The 18,921-nt window shown below is 57.7% G+C and overlaps 1 long non-coding RNA gene across 1 annotated transcript; it reads left to right on the forward strand.

The window, feature by feature from the left end:
- The first annotated feature begins 3,188 nt into the window (after positions 1-3,188).
- On the forward strand, positions 3,189-6,292 carry LOC308235794. Its single transcript, XR_013959214.1, has 3 exons — positions 3,189-3,292; positions 3,561-3,730; positions 6,133-6,292. It is a non-coding gene; the product is annotated as an uncharacterized lncRNA (long non-coding RNA).
- The last annotated feature ends 12,629 nt before the right edge of the window (positions 6,293-18,921 follow it).

Consider the following 18,921-nt stretch of genomic DNA (forward strand, 5'->3'; position numbering starts at 1 on the left):
TAAAGAAAGGGCAATAAAGCGGAGGTATGCCTGTATATAGCTTTAATCCCAAATAAGTTTTCATTTTGTCTTTTTTCTTTGAGCAAAAAATTCTTTAAAGATTGCTTGTTAAAGCATTTCAGGGGGGTTTGGTGGGGAAACGGCGGTTTCATTGATTTCCCTTTGACTGCACATGGTTCAAACGTGTGGCCTAAAAAGCTCACACACTTCCGTGAAGGCTTTTGTTTGGTCGTTTATAGCTAAGGGCCAGTTTTCAGAAACGGTCTGTGGGCGAACACACACACACACACACACACACACACACGCATGAGCATGTGTGCAAAAGGCAGGGATGTGTGTTCTTTATGTGTAGGATACCAAATATATTTCAAGTTTCTTAACTGTGCTTTCACATCATTTATAACTTCTGAATGGTGTTTAAGTGCTATGTCAAATGTCAGGAGAACTGGATTAAGTCGCCCAATACAAACGCAGTTCCATCAGCCCTTCCTGCATTTCTGAGCATTTCTACTGTGTGTATTCCCCTGCTGAGCTGTTTACTTCATAAAGATTTATGTCTGATATTTTCTCTTTTATGTATTTTTATTGATTGCAGAGAGAGGAAGGGGGAGAGAGAGAAACATCAATGATGAGAATCATTGATCAGCTGCCTCCTACACGCCCCCTATTGGGGATCGAGCCCACAACCCAGGCATGTGCCCTGACCGGGATTCTAATGTGACCTCCTGGTTCCTAGGTTGACGCTCAACCACTGGGCCACCCGGGCCAGGCCTAACATTTTCGTTTTTACTCACTGTAATTTTTGCTAATGAAACATTCTCCTGCCCCTTCTGATGCTCTGGCTCTGCGTTCTCTCCAAGGACTGCGTCCGCAGCGTGGATTCGGCATTTGTTTAACCAGGTCTCTAGAGAGAGATTTGACTTGTTCCCAATTGTTCCCACCTCAACAATGCTCTTTATCCCAAACCTCTACGCATTCTACCTTCAACTTTGTTCTGTTGAGCAAGTGAAGAAAAAACATACACCCATGTGTTTATAGACAATCTGAGACGTTTTTATTCCTCAGGCTCCTATGGGATATGTGTGAAGCGTTTTTATTTTATATGTGTATATGTGTGTGTATGTGTGTGTATGTGTATGTGTGTGTATGTGTATATGTGTGTATATGTATGTGTGTATGTGTGTGTATGTGTGTATATGTGTGTATATGTGTGTATATGTGTGTATGTGTATGTGTATATGTGTATGTGTGTATATGTGTGTATGTGTGTATATGTGTGTGTGTGTGTGTAGAACTTTCCTAAATGAAACCTTCTCCCCTGCCAATCAATGTGCCTGCCGAGCTCCCGACACGTGGGCATCAGTTTTACTGCCATGTTATTAAAATGAGCGGCGGCAAAATACAGGATGTTGGAGCGCTGCCTTTAAGTGAGGAATTCAGCGTGAGCGATGCATGTACACGTGACTCACCAGGTAACCGCGAGCCGTCGGGAGAGAAGTCTGTGTGCAGACAGCGCAAAGACAGCTGACGTTTAATCCCAAGCACGAAGCCGAGCGAGAGCAGAGGGCCCTGGAGTCACAGCTCGTGGGGCCGCTGCTGCGGGCGTCACCGGGCGGTGAGGCATCTGTGGAGCACCACGGAGGACAAAAGTGTCGCATCCGAGGAAGGAGGGCCCCTCTGACTGCACAGAAGGCTCCCCACGGCCGTGACCCGAACAAAACGGACATCGGCTGCCCCACGAGACCACCCAGGCCTCTCACCGGTTTCAGGGGGGCGGGGTGGAGGTCACTTGGTAAAGGGCTCAGGGGAGCTCCTCTGAGCAGAAGCAGAGTCGGTGACACTCAGGGCAGGTGCTGGTGCATGGACAGCGAGGCTGGGGGCAGGCTGAAGCGGGGGGACTGGGACGCGGGGCTGGTGTGGACGGACTTGAGCGGCACAGTCATCCTGGGAGAAGAAAAGCAAAACCATCCTGGGCTTCAAACAGGAGGGCTCCTGCCAGGAAACCTAGAAACGAGTTTAATTTTGAAACGTGACATTTCTTTTAGGGCGACCCTGCCTTTGAGACGCAACTCTGCCCGAGGGACTCAAGATGAGCTGAGGGGCGTCCCGGAGAAGGAACCTCCGCCGTCCGTCCGTTCAGGGATGAAATTCACTCAGAGGCTCCTCCTGGGCCGGAAATGCAGAGACGGGATCCAATCGGGCGCTTTTCTCTCCCTCCAGCCCTCTCCCCGCTCCGCCCTTGGCCAGCGCGACCCGAGGCCCCCACCACTGCCCTTCTCCGTCCTCCAGAGCCCCTGCCTGCCGCCAGCCCGCGTGGGCCTGCCTGCCCGCCTGCTGCAGGGCTGCCTGTGGGCCGGGGGCATCACTGGAGAAGGTGACGCCCGGTGGCTCGCTGGTACCACTAGGAACTCGGTCACCAGCTTCCGCTCAGCTCGTGCTCCTGTATGGTCAGCCTCTCCTCCTCCCTGACCTCCCAGGCCCCTGCCTCCTCACTGTCCACCCGGGAGGCCAATCGCCCAGTGTCCCCGCGCTGGCTCCGTGGTGTCAGTAACTGGGCCCCGGGACCGCCTGTGCAGGCAGGTCCACCCACTGCAGCTGCCGGACGGGCGCCGACCGCTCACACGTTGCCTTCCGGGAAGCCTGCCCTGGATCCTGGCTGCTGCCTCGCCCAGAGATGCTGGGGAGGTCATGCACCTCGCCGCTCCCCCGAGGGCAGCCTGAGGCGGGGACAGGGCAGCCCAGGCCTCCCTCACAGAGGGTCCTGCGGAGGCTGCCTCTGGAGCCACATCCACCCGGCTTTGCCCTGCAGGATCTTGCGTCCCACACCCCCTCGCCTCTTCTTCACACACTCCCCCAATAAGCCAGGTGCACAGAATCCCCGCACCGGCCTCCGGGTGCCAGAAACTTGACCTTCCTTCCTGCTGGAACGGGTGACCCTGCCCCTGAGCCAGGCCGATGCCGCTCCTGCACCCGGGCCTGCTCTCTGTCTCCCCCAGACCCTCCCCTGGCCCTGGCTCTCTCCCAGCAGCTCCCAGCAGGACGGAAACAGCCAACAGCCGGGCCTCTCCGCGGCCACCTCCTTCCCAGCTGCCGCCCCCTGGCCCGGCCTCGCTGCAGATTCCGCGGCTGGAGTCTCAATCACATTTTCACGGCTGCGTTCCTCCCTCCCGTGGAGCGCGGGGGTGGGCGTCCTGAAGGACCGGAGGCTCCGGAGGATGGACACAGGGCCCAGAGGGAGCGGTGCGGGCGGCCTCCACCCCCCGCTGTGCTGAGATGTGCTGGCATTTGGCTGGTGAGCAGCGCCCGCGGGCTGTCGCATGCGTCCCCTCCGCTCCCTCGCCTCCTACTCGTGCCCAGAGCGCTCCAAGCCGGCCTCCTCCTGCGAGTCCTCTGGCCTCCCTGTTGCTAACTCCGGTGCCAGCTCCGAGCTGCCCGCACCCGGGCCCTGGGGCACCCTCGCTTCTGGGTCCTCCCCCCCACCCCTGTGCAGGGCTCCGCTCCCAGTTTCTCTCTCCGATTTGCCTGGAACCCTTTCTCTCCCTCCCTGCACGCGCCCTAAGCAACTAGCAGCTTTCCAAGGCGTTACCAGCGGCTCCATACGATGGACTTCCGAACATCCAGCCCTGCCTCTCCGCTGAACCCCACTCCACACTCAGGTGTTCAACGGGCGTCCCCCATGTCCACGTGGGTCCTGTAAACCTGCCCTCAGCGGAATTAGGTCCAGCATTAGGTGAGTAGTTTCTACCGAAACTGCTTCAACTCCAGTCTCGGCAGCCTCGGTAATGCACTGCCACGCACGTCTCTCTCAGCCACTAATTTATGAGTCAGCTGTCATTCCTCTCCGAGCTCACATCCCGTCAATCACAGGGTCCCAGGAACTCAATCTCTTCAATGTCTCTCTCATGTCCCTCCCGCACCGCACCCCACGGCGGCGCGCCAGCGCCACACAGCTCAGCCAGCGCCTCCTCCGAGTCACGGCACCATCTGTGTCTCTAGCCGTGTCGCTCTGTGCAAGGGGCTGGGGAAGGAGACCCGCTTTCCCTTCCCCGTGCAGAGGGATGGGGTAAGGACCCAGGAGCTGGGCTTACAGGGACGACATCGTACAGGGCACGGTGAGCCGGCGGGGGCTGTGCACCCCTGGAATAAGCGTGAAGGAAGGAAACAGCTCAGGGGCACGGACGTCCCCGAGGAAGGAGAGGGCACAGGAGGGGACGGGATGAACCCTCTGAGCTCGCTCCGTGCAGGACGCGGGGCAGATGGAGACGGGGTGGGGTGTGGCGGACCCCGCGCACAGCCCACCCCTCGTGCCATGTCCACCCGACTCGGGGCTCAGCCCCACACGTTCCAGATCCGACCCCGTCCCAATGCCGGGCGATGAGGCCCACATCCACAAGGTCCTAGTTCCAGAAGGCCGTGGGGGGAGGTGCCAAAGGCCGCACCTGTTTTCTCTAAACACCTCTGCTCTGCCCCACAGTCCTCTCCAGACGCCCCCCTCTCCCGGCGCCGCGCCGCGTCCCCCTCAGTGCACCAGGCGGCCTCCTGCCCGTCGGGGCCACTGAACTCTGTGACTCAGGCTCTCAGCTTCTCCAGGGAGCTCTCACCCTCAGCCTTACTCCACAGTGCAGGCTCCTCCCTGGGATCCACTGCCTGGAAGGCGGGGCGGGGGGGTGTAAGGACAGTGGGATGGGATGCTGGGACACTGCCCCAGTGTGCCCGTTGTCCCCGGTCACCGCAGGCTCCACAGTAAGAGCCATGCTCAACAGGTTCAGACCAGTTTCTTCCACGAGGTAGCAAGGACGCTCCCCCCTGGCATCTGGTCTGAGCCCCGAGACCTGGCACCCTGGACGCTAGGGGAGGGCTGTGGGGAGGACCTGGGAGCTGGGGGAGGGCCGTGGGGAGGACCTGGGAGCTAGGGGAGGGCCGTGGGGAGGACCTGGGAGCTGGGGGAGGGCCGTGGGTAGGACCTGGGAGCTAGGAGAGGGCTGTGGGAAGGACCTGGCGCCCTGGGAGCTAGGGGAGGGCTGTGGGGAGGACCTGGGAGCGAGGGGAGGGCTGTGGGAAGGACCTCGTAGCTAGGGGAGGGCCGTGGGGAGGACCTGGGAGCTAGGGGAGGACCGTGGGGAGGACCTGGGAGCTAGAAGAGGGCTGTGGGGAGGACCTGGGAGCTAGGGGAGGGCTGTGGGGAGGACCTGGGAGCTAGGGGAGGGCCGTGGGGAGGACCTGGGAGCTAGGGGAGGGCCGTGGGAAGGACCTGGCGCCCTGGGAGCTAGGGGAGGGCTGTGGGAAGGACCTGGGAGCTAGGGGAGGGCTGTGGGGAGGACCTGGGAGCTCGGGGAGGGCCGTGGGGAGGACCTGGGAGCTAGGGGAGGGCTGTGGGGAGGACCTGGGAGCTAGGGGAGGGCCGTGGGGAGGACCTGGCGCCCTGGGAGCTAGGGGAGGGCCGTGGGGAGGACCTGGGAGCTAGGGGAGGGCTGTGGGAAGGACCTGGGAGCTAGGGGAGGGCCGTGGGGAGGACCTGGGAGCTAGGGGAGGGCCATGGGGAGGACCTGGGAGCTAGGGGAGGGCCGTGGGAAAGACCTGGGAGCTAGGGGAGGGCCGTGGGAAGGACCTGGGAGCTAGGGGAGGGCTGTGGGAAGGACCTGGGAGCTAGGGGAGGGCTGTGGGAAGGACCTGGCGCCCTGGGAGCTAGGGGAGGGCTGTGGGGAGGACCTGGGAGCTAGGGGAGGGCTGTGGGGAGGACCTGGGAGCTAGGGGAGGGCTGTGGGGAGGACCTGGCGCCCTGGGAGCTGGGGGAGGGCTGTGGGGATGACCTGGCGCCCTGGGAGCTGGGGGAGGGCTGTGGGAAGGACTGGTTTCCGGAGCTGCACCTGGAAACGCAGGTTCAGCGGTTTAAATGCTGCGGTCGGTAGTAAGAATGATAGTTATCTGGAGGCCTGAATTCTGCTGATTCAATTGCTCTTATTTGGACTCTCAAATTATTCCTGACAAGATAATAAGTCTCTTTCACAACACGAAATCAGATAAGTCCCCGGCTGGAGGTCCCCGGCTCCATTTAATTTCCCGCAGATATCCTAAGGATCTAATGAGAAATCAAAATGGAAGGGCTTAATCGGAATTCCTCTAATTCCCCAGCACGAGCTCCTGTGTTCAAGAACCTGGACGTGGCTGAGGGAGATGTTCCCTCCCTCCCCTACCCCTACCCCTCCCTCTTCCCGTCCTCTCCCTCCTCCTCCCTCTCCCTCCCCTCCCTCTCTCTGTTCCCCCCTTTCTCTGTCTCTTTCTCCCTCTCCCTCTCCCTCCCTTTCTCTCCCTCTCCCTCTCTCCTCCTCCCTCTCTCTCTTCTCCCCTCCCACTCCCCCTCCCTTTTTCCCCTCCCTCTCTCTCCTCCCCTTTCTCTATCTCTTCCCCCCTCTCCCTCTTCCTCCCTCTCTCTCTTCTCCCCTCCCACTCCCCCTCCCTTTCCCCCCTCCCTCCCTCCCCCTCCCTTTCTTCTCCCCCTCCCCCTCCCCCTTCCTCTCCCTCCCGCCCTCAGTTTAGCAGAGGAAACCCCACGCCTGACCTGTAGACCATCTTGCTAAGGCACCGTCTGTACAAGGCTGAGCCCTCATCACAGGCTGGACTTTTGCTTGTTGCTGAGACCAACAGGGACACCCTCCCCATTTCTCTGGATCAACGTGAGGCTGCGTGCTGCTCCTTCAGCCGCGCTGCATGGACACAGCCCATCGGATGTGGGGGTCCCAGCTGCGATCCTGCAGAGCGAGGAGGACCCAGCACGCAGCCAGGACGACCCCTGGGAAGCGGTTTGCCGAATTCGTCCTGGGATCCTCAGGCGCTTCCCTGGAGCGTGCCCCTGGGTGCTGTGACCCCCACACCGGGTCACTCCGCCTCGTTTTAAGTATCTTGTCAGCATTTGCAGAAAAGAGGAGAGATCTGCCTCCCTCGGACCCTGAGCCAGCCTAGAGGGGACACGCAGGCTCCTCAGTGGCCGTGAAGCACGGCCTTTGCCCCGGGACTTGGGAGCAGGCCGAGGCCGGGGGCGAAGGGAGGGCCTCCCCGGGAGCTGGTAACCGCCCGGGAGGTGGCCCAGCAGGCCTGCGCGCCAGCCCTTGGCCTGCATCCCTCCGTCACTGGCTCAGGTGACATCCCAACGTCCCAATGTCCAGTGGCCCCAATACTTTGGGTTAACATTCTGCACCCTCAAGACCACTTGAAAAAACAGTGTCTACAATCTGACACCCCAATCTATCATCCCCCAATAAAACCTGACTTGTGATAAAATAGAATAAACACTATAGAAAACCGGCAAGAATTCATGAGCACAGAACAAACATTACGTTCCTGAGGGGACCACGGTTCCAGCACAGAACACAAACGTACAGCATCCTGATCAATGAAAAGCCAACAAAACGGAGTGGCGAGGGGAGGAGGGAGGAAAGGCATACACAAGATCAGCAACTCATCCACCACAGTAGGAACCAAAAGTCACCTCTAAGATGGAAATAGAGTGAGCAATAGAGTTAACTCTTAAAGGGCTTATACTTCCTTGACTGTAGAAGAATCCCTTGGAAATTAATGAATCTCTTGGGAATTAACAATAGCTGTCATAAAAGCATTAATACAAGCTTGAAAATTTCTTCGATTTTTTAAGTGTTTTTATTGATTTCAGAGAGAGGAAGGGAAAGAAAGAGAGGGATAGAAACGTCAATAAGAGAGAATCACTGATTGGCTGCCTCCTGCACACCCCGCACTGGGGATCAAACCCACAACCTGGGCGTGTGCCCTGACCAGGAATCGAACCGTGACCTCCTGGTTCGTAAGGCGACCCTCAAGCACTGGGCAACACCGGCAGGGCAAAAATTCCTTCCATTTTGCATCCGTTTCTTTTCCTTCTATTAAATTAATGCAAAATTAAATGAAAACATCTTTGTTTCCTATAAAGCACGTACGTTTACCGACTTCTCTCCTTACGCCACATTGGCACTCACACAGCGGAGTGCTGTGGGCTCTTTCTAGGCAGTGCGGGCGGTTCGTTTGTCGCTTCAGCCTTTGTCCTTTCCTGTCTTGTTAGCATTTCCCCCCAGTCAAGTACTATTTTTTCAATCATGACTTTAAAAGGCAGTGACTACAGGCCCACAGGTAGCTTGAGATGAACTCTGAGACTCCACCAAAACTTTACAAATAATGCGTGCACACGTGCTCTTCTTTCTGGAAGGTATGTCATTGCCTCATCCGGTCACAGAAACGTTGAAGATTCCAGAATGCAGTCGTGCGCTTTCTATGCTTCTTCTCCCTTCGGGTTTTTTCTAATCTTTCTGCTGAGGGGGTCACAGAGGTTCCCCTTGTTCCCCCTTGCCCTCCACCACCCGGTCCCCCCGCCCCAGGCCTTCACCACCATATCTGTCTGTAGCCATGGGCAATGCTGCCTTCGGCTTCTAAGCTTCCGGCCAATAACGTAACTGTCCTCGACTGTCGACCAAGGTCGAGAACTTGAAATGTATTACCTCTCAGCAGCTGCACACCTTCGAGCGTAGGTTATCCTGCCCACGCTCTGGAGGAGAGGGGAGGGCCAGGGCGCTCCGTCACGTGGCCAGGTCACACCTGAACGCGCTGTGCCTTGTCTCTAGTTTGCTGAGTCACCAGAAGCCATTCATCTATGTCTGTCCAAGGGCCTGCCGTGAGCTGGCGGCGTCCCAGGTTCTGGGGACTCGGCCGTAACCGTCAGACAAAAACCTCTGCTTTCTTAGAGCTGATGTTTTATAACTAGCTGAAAATGTGTTTGTATTATTTCCTTTGGTGATTGTAACAATCCTCTGGGCAGGCAGGCACCCCTAACCCGGTTTTACAGAGAAGGCAACCGGACCCAAGGAGTTCCCCAAGTCTCACCTTGGCCCAAAGCACGTGTTAGAGCTGGACCCCAACGCAGCGCAGCCCCCACAGCACAGACACGGTGCTTCCTGTGTCCACCCGCGGCGATCCAGGGTGAACATGCCAGAATCTGCCTGAACAGAACAAATATCAGCAACACTGCTGTGAGCTCACAAAACCCCTACAAGCACCGAGTCTTAAAACCCTCTGCTCCGGAGGTCAGGTGTTTGGGGAGAATTTATTATTTTTTTAAAATATATTTTTATTGATTTCAGAGAGGAAGGGAGAGGGAGAGAGAGATAGAAACATCAATGATGAGAGAGAATCATTGATTGGCTGCCTCCTGCACGCCCCCCACTGGGGATCGAGCCCGCAACCTGGGCATATGCCCTGACCGGGAATCGAACCGGTGACTTCTTGGTTCCTGGGTGGACGCTCAACCGCTGAGCTACACCCGGCTGGGCTGTCTGGGGAGAATTTAAAGGTCCCCTCGCTCCATGTCCACACGATGAATTGTGGATTAAAACACCGTCACTTCATCTTTTGGGGGCGCTTGAGTTTTCATCTACAAAAGGAGAGGACTGAACACGTAAACATCTCAGATCATTCCGTTTCCAACATCTTGTAAATCAGCATCTCGGGGCAGCAGGCACGCGCGGGCCCTCTGGTGTGTGATCAAACACACTGAACACTAAATGAAAGCTGCAGCTCCTCTTTGCCTCCAAATGCCAACTTCTAATTGCGGGCTTCACCGGGAAGTGTTCGAAGGGAAGCTGGTCTGGCCTGGAATGCGTCTAGAAATGTGGTGCTCATTCCTTTCCGGGGGGTGAAGGATGAACAGAGGGATAACCATGCTCTCACCTCGCCCTTAACCAAGTGCACCCTCAGGAGGAGAGCCAAAGGGTAAGCAAGTTTCCAAAGCTTGAAAAAGAAAAGAAACAGGTCTTCTCAGATCCCCCAAATGCTAATTACTCATAATGACAAGTCATTACCCAAACCCATTTCTGGAAAGTCACAAGGCCTCGACAGGTCACGGCACAAATGTCACTTCAGGCGCCAGCAAGGGAGTCTGACAAATTAATCCTCAGCGCACTCGTGTTTACCGCCCCCTCCCCCGGGGAGGGAGGAGCGCACCCGGGAGGAGGTTCAGGACCACGGAGAGAGGCAGCCACCCGGGAATCTCCTTGGGCGGAGGGCAGCGAACTACCCACATAACCGTGGGCGTGGGCGTCTGTGGGGGCAGGACTCCAAGTTCCCGACTGACACCGCAACAGGCTACGGCCGATGGGAGGAAGCCCGCCTGCGAGAGACCTTTGACCCCTGCCTCTTTCAGGAGTGAAAGCCGTTCACTCTGCTAAGCCTGTGGGTCAGGCGCCACTGTGAACTCGTAGCCGCAGCCCCATGTAACCTGCACAGCAATGACTCCCACCGTTTCCCCGTTTGCACATGACAGCACCGAGGCTTAAGAATAAGAAGTGACTTGCCTCAGGGCACACAGCTGCTGGGAGAGAGGAGCGAGAGAGACAGAGAGAGAGAGACGGGGGTGGGGGAGAGAGAGAGAGAGAGAGAGACAGAGGGAGACAAGAGAGACAGAGGGAGAGAGACAGAGAGACAGAGGGAGAGAGACAGAGAGACAGAGAGACAGAGGGAGACAGAGAGAGAGAGACAGAGAGAGAGAGAGACAGAGACGGAGAGACAGAGAGAGACAGAGAGACAGAGGGAGACAGAGGGAGACAAGAGAGACAGAGGGAGAGAGACAGAGACAGAGAGAGAGAGAGACAGAGAGAGAGAGAGACAGAGAGGGAGAGACAGAGAGAGAGAGAGACAGAGACAGAGACAGAGAAGCTGGGCTGGGTCCGAGTGCAGGTGGTCGCACTCACAGCCACCCCCTAGCCACAGCTGGCTCCACCCTGAGATGAGCCTTTGCCTTCCTTCCCTCTAAGACTTCCTGACGCGCCCCCCCCCCACACACGCACACACGTGTTAAAAATTAAAAACAAGTTTATTTTCATTTGGCTTTGATAGCTGAGCATTTTTTATGTCCTTTGAGATGACTGGAGAGGGCTCTGAACTGAGAATCACTCAATTGCTTTGGGCCTAAAAGGCCCCCACAGATGGGGAGGTGGACGCCTGCCCTTGAGTTCCCCTTGGAGACTCGGCGCGTTCATTAGGGCTCGGCGGGGTCCCTCCAGCCTGCTGGCGTTGGCCGCCATGCCTGGGGGTGTGAAAGGGAGGGGAGTGGGGCCAATCAGAAGACAAGTGAGGATAAGTCTAAGTGTTATAATTCTGATATTTAAAAAATCAAGACACCATAAAAACCGTATTTCTTAAGATTTATAATCTACTTAATGCCATGAGGACTGGAGATGGCTAAAAAAAACTTTACTTGGAAAGCAAATAGAACTATTGGATTGTGAAATTGAGAACCATAAAACGTAAAACAATGTTATATGAGACTTCCTTTCTGTATGTGTATGTCAGAGGGAAAGATCCAGAGTAGACTCTCCTGCGGCTTGAGGACAAGGAAGGAGGAGAGGGTGCGGGCTCCCTGGGCTGAGCAGCTGAGAGGCTGCGTGAGCAGGAGGTGACGCGGGTTAAGTGTCGCCTGGGACTGGAGCTCGACCTGACCCTGTCGCCTGCTGCGGGGCATTCTCTCCTGCGTCTCCTGCGGCGTCTCCTTCTCCCGGTCCCGTTCCCCGGGGAGTCTGCTGTGACTTCTGTGCTCACCCCAGCCTGTTGGCGGACAAGGGGCCGAACTTCACACGTAACCACTCCCTGTGAGGCGTTACCCTCTCGTTTTTTCTGTGGGGAATTTCTTTTTCCAGCCCTGGCTGGTGGGTCAGTGGTTAGAGCGTCGGCCTGCAGACCAAAGGATCTCGGGTTCGATTCTGGTCAAGGGCATGTACCTTGGTTGCAGGTTCAATCGCCGGCCCCAGTCAGGGTGTGTGCGGGAGGCAACCAATCGATGTTTCTCTCTCTCTCTCTCTCTCTCTCTCTCTCTTTCTCTTCCCCTCTTCCCTCCCCTCCAATTTATCTTTTAAAAAAAAAAGAAAGAAAAGAAATCAATGGAAAAAATATCCTTGAGTGAGGAGTTTCTTTTTTCAGGGGAAGCGTGAGCTCTGGGTGCAAGGACTCTGACAGTCACTCCTTCCCAGCCTTCGGGGCGAGCCGTCAGCAGCGATTCGCGTCTGGGCTGCGTGCTGGCCTGTGGGGCAGTGAATAGGCCATGTACCCCTTTGCTCCTCTGCAAAATGGGGACTGAATGAGCGAAAGGCACTCAGCCTAGCGCCCAGCACAGCGTCATCACCCAGGAAGCTCTACCTACAATCACCTCCCTTATCGACCTGGGGCCCTTCAGCCCGCACAGCTGAGGCCTCTAACCACGGCCCTCCCTGTTCGCCATCAGGAGCTGAGCTCCTCTTCCTCCTCCAGAGGGAACCCCGCCGCCGCCGCAGCCCCTCTCCATCCGCTGGAGTGTCCTCACCATCTCGTTCATTTGGCTTTGATAGCGGAGACGCACTTGGACCAGGCCTTCCAAAACGGGGGGCTGAGGAGGGCGGCCAGCGCCGGCGGGGGCAGGGGGCCACCCATTAACATCTAATCCACAATAGAGACCATTATCTTGGTCGCAAAATACCCAACGGTAGTGATGTGGGGAGATGGGGGTGGGTTACCAAAGCAACAGAGAGACCAGCGCTGCACCGTTTCTATGGCAACAGAGCAGGCACGCGCACTTGTGTGAAATGATGGCCAGGAAGACTCTTACCAATGGTGCAGGTGACCCATCACGCAGACCCCGCTCCAGGGCGGGTCAGCACCGAGCGCCCGAGAATCCGGCTGCATGAAGCCCCTGTGGAGGGAGACCTGGCTCCGGAAGCGGAGCCCAGACCCCCCTTCGGAAGCGCTGGGCTCCCCCTGGCTGCGGGCCAGCCCATCGCCTCCCCCGAGTCCTGGGTTCTCACGCGTGGCTGTGGCTCTGTGAGACGGGGAGCCAGCGCGTGAATTCCGTAGACAAGCACGCGCCGGGCGTGTTCCCCGTCGCTCTCCCTTACCGGGGAGGCACACTCACACCGTTAAGAGGCCAATTCGTGCTGAAAGCTTGTCAGGGAACACAGCAGTCCCCAGTGTGGGGCAGGAGCAGGTTGTAGTTGTGAGCACACGAAACACAGCGCTGCTTCTCGTACTAATATTCATTAGTCTCTGTACGGCGTCCCCGTGTGAACGACTGTAAGCCTACTTTGCCCCACCCTGTGTAACACCCCTCCCTTACTGGGTTCTCAGAGGCAACTGCTTTCGACAATTTCAGCCGTGTGTCCTCTGGTCACCTCCATATTTCCAAGTACTTCCCTACTGAGTACAATTTCCTATCAAGGCAAATAACGCCCTCTGATACCCTACTTCTCACCAACGCCCCCTCCCAATGGGATCTGTATCGTTTCAGGAGCTTTCATAAAACGAGGGTGCCCGGCCCCGCCCAGGTCAAGTCCGCCAGCGCCGCACCGATGTGTGCGCCTGGCGGAGGCTGCTTGCCGAGAGAGGTCACTAACCCAGGGGCCAAGCTGACGGGAGGCGGGCAGCCCCAAGGGCAGCACTGTCACCTCATGCTGCCACCCTCCGTTTCCCAGGGGCCCCCCGTGCCCCTTGTTCATGTGTCCCAAGTCCAGGGGAGAAGAGGGGTGACAGGCTCCCGCAAGCCTCCCAGACATGCTGGCAGATCCCGGGGGCGAGGCAGAACCAGGAAGGGCGAGGCCTGACGTGGCGACGGGAGCCAGCAGGGTGGGGCCCTCCACTTGAAGAGCAGGACTCTAGGGTGAGGTCGGGGGCCTGGGTCCCAGGAAGGCCCAGCATCGCTCTCCTAGGCGCCCGGCCAGAGAACGCCCCGATTCCCCACCATCCAGCCCCCCCGAACCCCTCTCCCTCGAGATTCAAGCTGTGTCTCGTCGGAGCCCAGGGGACATTCGCAGAAATAAGGCTCTGCTCTTGGCAAAGGTTCTGGGTTTCATCTTGGCTATGTGCTGACAAGTTTCCATCAAGAAGTGACAGAGAAGTAAGCATCCTGGTTTTATTCTGTTTTCCCCTTCCTGCCGATTTCTCGCTTGCTTGCTTTTATCCTGTTGAATCTTTCATATTGCTATGATCCTCCTCAAATCCTCTTTTAGAATTCAGTGCAGGAGAAGGAATAAGAAGCCATACGAGCCAATCAACCATGCTCCACAGTTGCTTTTAAAAATTAAATCCTCCATTTAGCCAACGAGCAAGCATGTGCTCAGTTCATTTCTTAACATCTCCACTGGGAAGCCGCGGGGCGCCGTGAGCGCTGTAGGAGGACAGAGCCACTACCCTTCCTCTGTAAAAGGACTCGACCTCCACCGTCTCCAGGCGTAAGGGTAACCCTGGAACAGCCAGGAACAGTGTGTGATAAATTACTGAGCTAACACCGTCCCACGGGAGAGACCTCGGGGGCGCTGAGCGCTCAGTGCAAACCAGGCCGTGGCTGGGTGTCCCCGGACATCACTGCCCGTTCCCGAGCAGCCTGTGGCCGTCACTCGGGCGGCCCAGCTTCATGGGTCCGCCTGGGTGATTCACTGACCGCTCCGTGCCCCCCAGGTTGTCCTCCTCCTGCCTCAATGGCTGTCTTTTATAAAATATATATTTTTTATTGATTTCAGAGAGGAAGGGAGAGGGAGCGAGAGAGAGAAACATCAGTGATGAGAGAGAATCATTGACGGGCTGCCTCCTGCACGCCCCCCACGGGGTTGGAGCCCACAACCTGGACGTGGGTGGAATTCACAAGGAGGGATTCAAGAATGGGCAGGGAGCCCTGACCGGCTTGGCTCAGTGGATAGAGCCTCGGCCTTCGGACTGAAGGGTCCCAGGTTCGATTCCAGTCAAGGGCACGTACATTGATTGCGGGCACTCCTGCAGCTGATCGGTGTTTCTCTCTCATCGATCCTTCTCTCTCTCCCTTCCTCTCTGTAAAAAAAATCAATAAAAAACATATAAAAAAAGAATGGGCAGGGAAAAGGGACTGGACTAACCCTGAGCTTCCTCGCTATTTAAAGGCCAAGACTCGCCTGGAAAAGGAGAGGCATGATGCTCAGGGCGGGAAGAAAACCGGAACAAGGGAGGGAGCGCTTTAAGGGACATAGCAGTGTGGGGTCGTCGGGGCCTGGGTGAGGCCTGCCGTGCGGCGCTGCCAAGAGCCATGGAAAGGGAGCGTGTTGCCATGGGTGGCTTTCACGGGCAGGAATGCCAGCCGCTCTGCACGGCCGTCCCCGCCAAACACCGGTAACCTCGGTCTTGCCTGGAGGTCAGGCCAGGCTGCCTGAGAGAAAGCTGTGCCATCCGACGCATGCCAGCTCTCCAGCCCAGCAGGGGAGAAGAGCGCAGAGGATCTGAAAGCGCGGGTCCTCTTTGATGCGTGGCTCCAAACAAGAAAGGGAGTAATTATCTGCAGAGAAATCCAATCTCTCTCTCAAGCGAGGAGGTGGGCTCCGGGGGGGGGGGGGGGGGGGGCAGGGGGGGAGGCGCACACCTAATGAAAAGCCCATCTGCTGCGGGCTGAGCTGCGGCCGAGCCCCGCGCCCGCCTCGCAGCTGGGCCGGGCCGCTCTGTCCTTTCAAGCGTGGAATAAAGGCCGGGAAGGCTTCCTCGCGCATCGACATCAAAGCTCCATGAAAGGGCCCGGAACGCAATCTCAGAGCCGGGCGATGCTGAGGACGGCAGGAGTCGGGCCTCAGCCCGTCACTTTGAGAGGGACAGGGGACGTTTTTAGAGAAGAACAGAGGTCTGTTTGAAGAACAGAAGAGCTGAGAGTGACAGAGGAGCATGGGGTGGCATGGGATTGCAGCTCAGAATAGCCCAGATGAGCCGGGCACCCTGTGCGGAGCAAGGGCCCCGGGGAGAACCTGCACAGACACATCCCGTGGGCGGGGAATCTGAGCCCCTCCTCCCCGGATTCGGGGTGCTGGCCGCTGCCACCGCCGCCACCGCACTGGGGCAGGCAGGGGGCTCCCTGTGGGGCGTGCTCCCTTCCCCATGCGTTCTAAGACTCTTTATCAGGTTCACTCCCCGTTCGCACCACGTCCGGGACTAAGAGTGCCTGCCTCCCCCTCTGGATAGCTGGTGAACGCCTCACCCACCACGGAGGAAGGGCAGGGGTCCCTTGAGGGGGGAGATGGAAACATCCGTGATGAGAGAGAATCATGGACCGGCTGCCTCCTGCACGCCCCCCATTGGAGATGGAGCCCACAACCCGGGCCTGTGCCCTGACCGGGAATCCAACCGTGACCTCCTGGTTCATAGGTCGACGCTCAACCCCAGAGCCAGGCCGGCGGGGCCCCGAAGGTTTTTGTGAGGATCAAAAGAGGGAGAGAGCCGGCCCAGCCTATCCCCTTCACTCCAGGATAGCCTTCACCTGCCACCAGCCACCGTGGCTGCCTTGACAAGAGGCGGTGTTTCAGGGACGTGCTGGGCAGAGCTGGCTGCGGGGGGCGCTCGGCAGGAGAACCAGCTGACCATCAGCTCGTGAGTCCTGACAGCAACGTGCCTGGCAATGAAAACAGTCATCATTTCCACAGCAGGGGAAGCAGAGGAGAAAAGCATCTGCCAGCCCTTTAAATGAGCAGTCAGTCATGCATGAGAAAGCCATTCCGGGGACTATTATTGCAGCGCCGCCTTCCCTGCCATTAGAACAGGACAAGCAGAGAGCCCGGGGTGGGGGGCTCCTCCCACAGCTGCGTTCAAAATAGATACGAAACGGCTCCCCTTCACGTTTCAAAACTTTCCCTCTCATTCAGGACCAGCTAAGACGGTGAAGAAATGGCGGGGGGTGGGGGGGGGTCTCTGCTGTACTCATGGGGACCCTTTGGAAATTTTTATTCTTGTTTATAAAGCCACTGGGCTGGGGGAAATTCTCCTCTGGGGAGATGCAAAGCTGACCCTCAGAGGTTTGCCCTGGTGGTACTGGGGGGCGGGGCAACTATAAAAGGGGCAACGGCTGGCTGGCATGGATCCGTGTTTGAGTATCAACCTCTGAATCAGAAGGTCACGGTTCCATTCCCCCATCAGGGCACATGCCCGGGTTGTGGGCTCGATCCCCAGTAGGGGGCGTGCAGGATCAATGATTCTCTATCCTTCCCTCTAAAATTTTTTTGAAAAAATATTTTTTTAAAGGAGCTACTAGGAGCTCCTTTAAAAATCGGGATTGAGACCCCACACTTAAACCAGGACGGCCAGCTGGAACGCCAGCAGCGCTGGGCAGGTGGTTAAATAAGGGAGTGAACAGCCTAACCTCTGGAGGGTCCGTTCTCCAGCTACGGGGCCAGCTGCCGTTCAGCCCTGCCAGCCCCATCTGAAAACGGGCCCCGACTCGCCCGATGTCCCGATCCTCCGGGAAAAGCCAAAGTTCTAAAATGTTGTTGGTAATCCCCATTTAGGTCACAATTTAAATGTTTTTAAGACACTGGGCCGGCCCCAGAAAAACCAACCCCATCCATCCGCGCGCCACGTCCCATCACGGGAGGCTGGTGTGCGACCTCGGGTTCAAGCCTCTCGTCCTTGGCTAGTCCCTGGCGCACGGGGTGTTCCGGGCTGTTCTCCGGCCCAGTCACCGGTGTCTTTGGAGAAGCCCATCCTGTGTCCAAGGCACACAGCACCGCCGGTGCCACCGGGGGAGGAAAACTGACACCCACGCCTGCCGAGCAGGCCTCCCCGGCACATTCGCTCCAACTCACTCCTCGTCCTGAGGAGCAACGTGACTCAGACGCGTTTCTGACACCAGCATAATCGACTGTGACATCGCCTGTTCGCTTGACAAATGACGAGGCGGGGCTTGACAACTGGGATGCGTGTCCAGCTGCAGGATCCTCGGTGAGAGGGGTGGGGGACGGGGACCACTGGCCGCCTCTGCCAGCCCCATGCGGGCTGCAGAACACGCGGCTGCGCCCAAGATGGAAAGCGCTGCTTCTGCCACGTGTCCGAGAGCCGTGCTGCGGCCCCGGGCAGGAGGTCTGATGACCGGAGGCTGCTCCGGGCTACGGGCAGGAGTGTGCACCGTGTGGAGACGCTGCACAGGACGATTCAGGTCCTGGGGGGTCAGAGTTGGACGGCACACGATTTCACCGTGTTCCTCAGAACGGCGCAAAATGTAACCATCGTGAATTGTTTATTTCTGGAGTTTCCCACTTACTATTTTCAAACTGTGGTTGACTGTGGGTCACTAGAACCACGGATGAGGGAGGACGCCTGAATTTCATTGGTCCTCACGTGGGAACGGCCAGGTGTGTGCCCTCGGGCGTGTATCCCTATCTTTTCCAGCCTCGATGTGCTCACCTGTGAGATGGGATAATGTAATCTCTATCTCATGCACAAGGAGAAAGTGTGGGACGCTAAGGGGAGGCATTGGAAAGAATGTGAAAAGCAATACCCAAACACAAGCTATTAGTTCGATGCCCCAGCCGACTGGGGTGCACAGCTGCCGCCTGCCCTCTCACACGCCGGGGTGACCCAGGCCCTGCCTGTGAGAAACTGGGGTTGCATCTTCTCAGGACAGAGCAGGCGCGGGGCAGAAAGGCTGGCCACCAGGCGATGCCTGCTGAGCGCATCCGTCCTTAACCCACCCCCGGGCTCCTTGCTCTCCCTCGGTCCCCACACGTCTCAGCAAACCCTGCTGGCTTCCCCTTCACAATGGATCCCACCCAGGACCACCTCCCTGGTCCAAGCCCTGCCATTCATCATGGCAGCCTCCTCGCTGGCCCTGCCCCTCGTTTGTGCCACAGCTACTCTGCACGCCACAACCAGGGGTCTTCACAACGTAGGTCAGGCCAGGCTCCCTGTGGGTCGTGCTCACAGCCCACCCCCCTCCCAGGGCTCGGCACCCCGAGGGGATAAAGCCTGCGCCACTGTGGACCTTAGGGACACGCCCAAGCTGCCCAAATCCTCCCCACCTTCTGTCCCCACAGCCCCGCAGGGCACCCAGCACTGGCACTGAACCTCACAGCAGCCCATCGGGACAGAACTCGGACACCTTCCAGACGAGGGCCCTGAGGCTCCGAG

The sequence above is a fragment of the Plecotus auritus genome, assembly GCF_963455305.1.
Source record: "Plecotus auritus genome assembly, chromosome: 10".
Classification (NCBI taxonomy): domain Eukaryota; kingdom Metazoa; phylum Chordata; class Mammalia; order Chiroptera; family Vespertilionidae; genus Plecotus; species Plecotus auritus.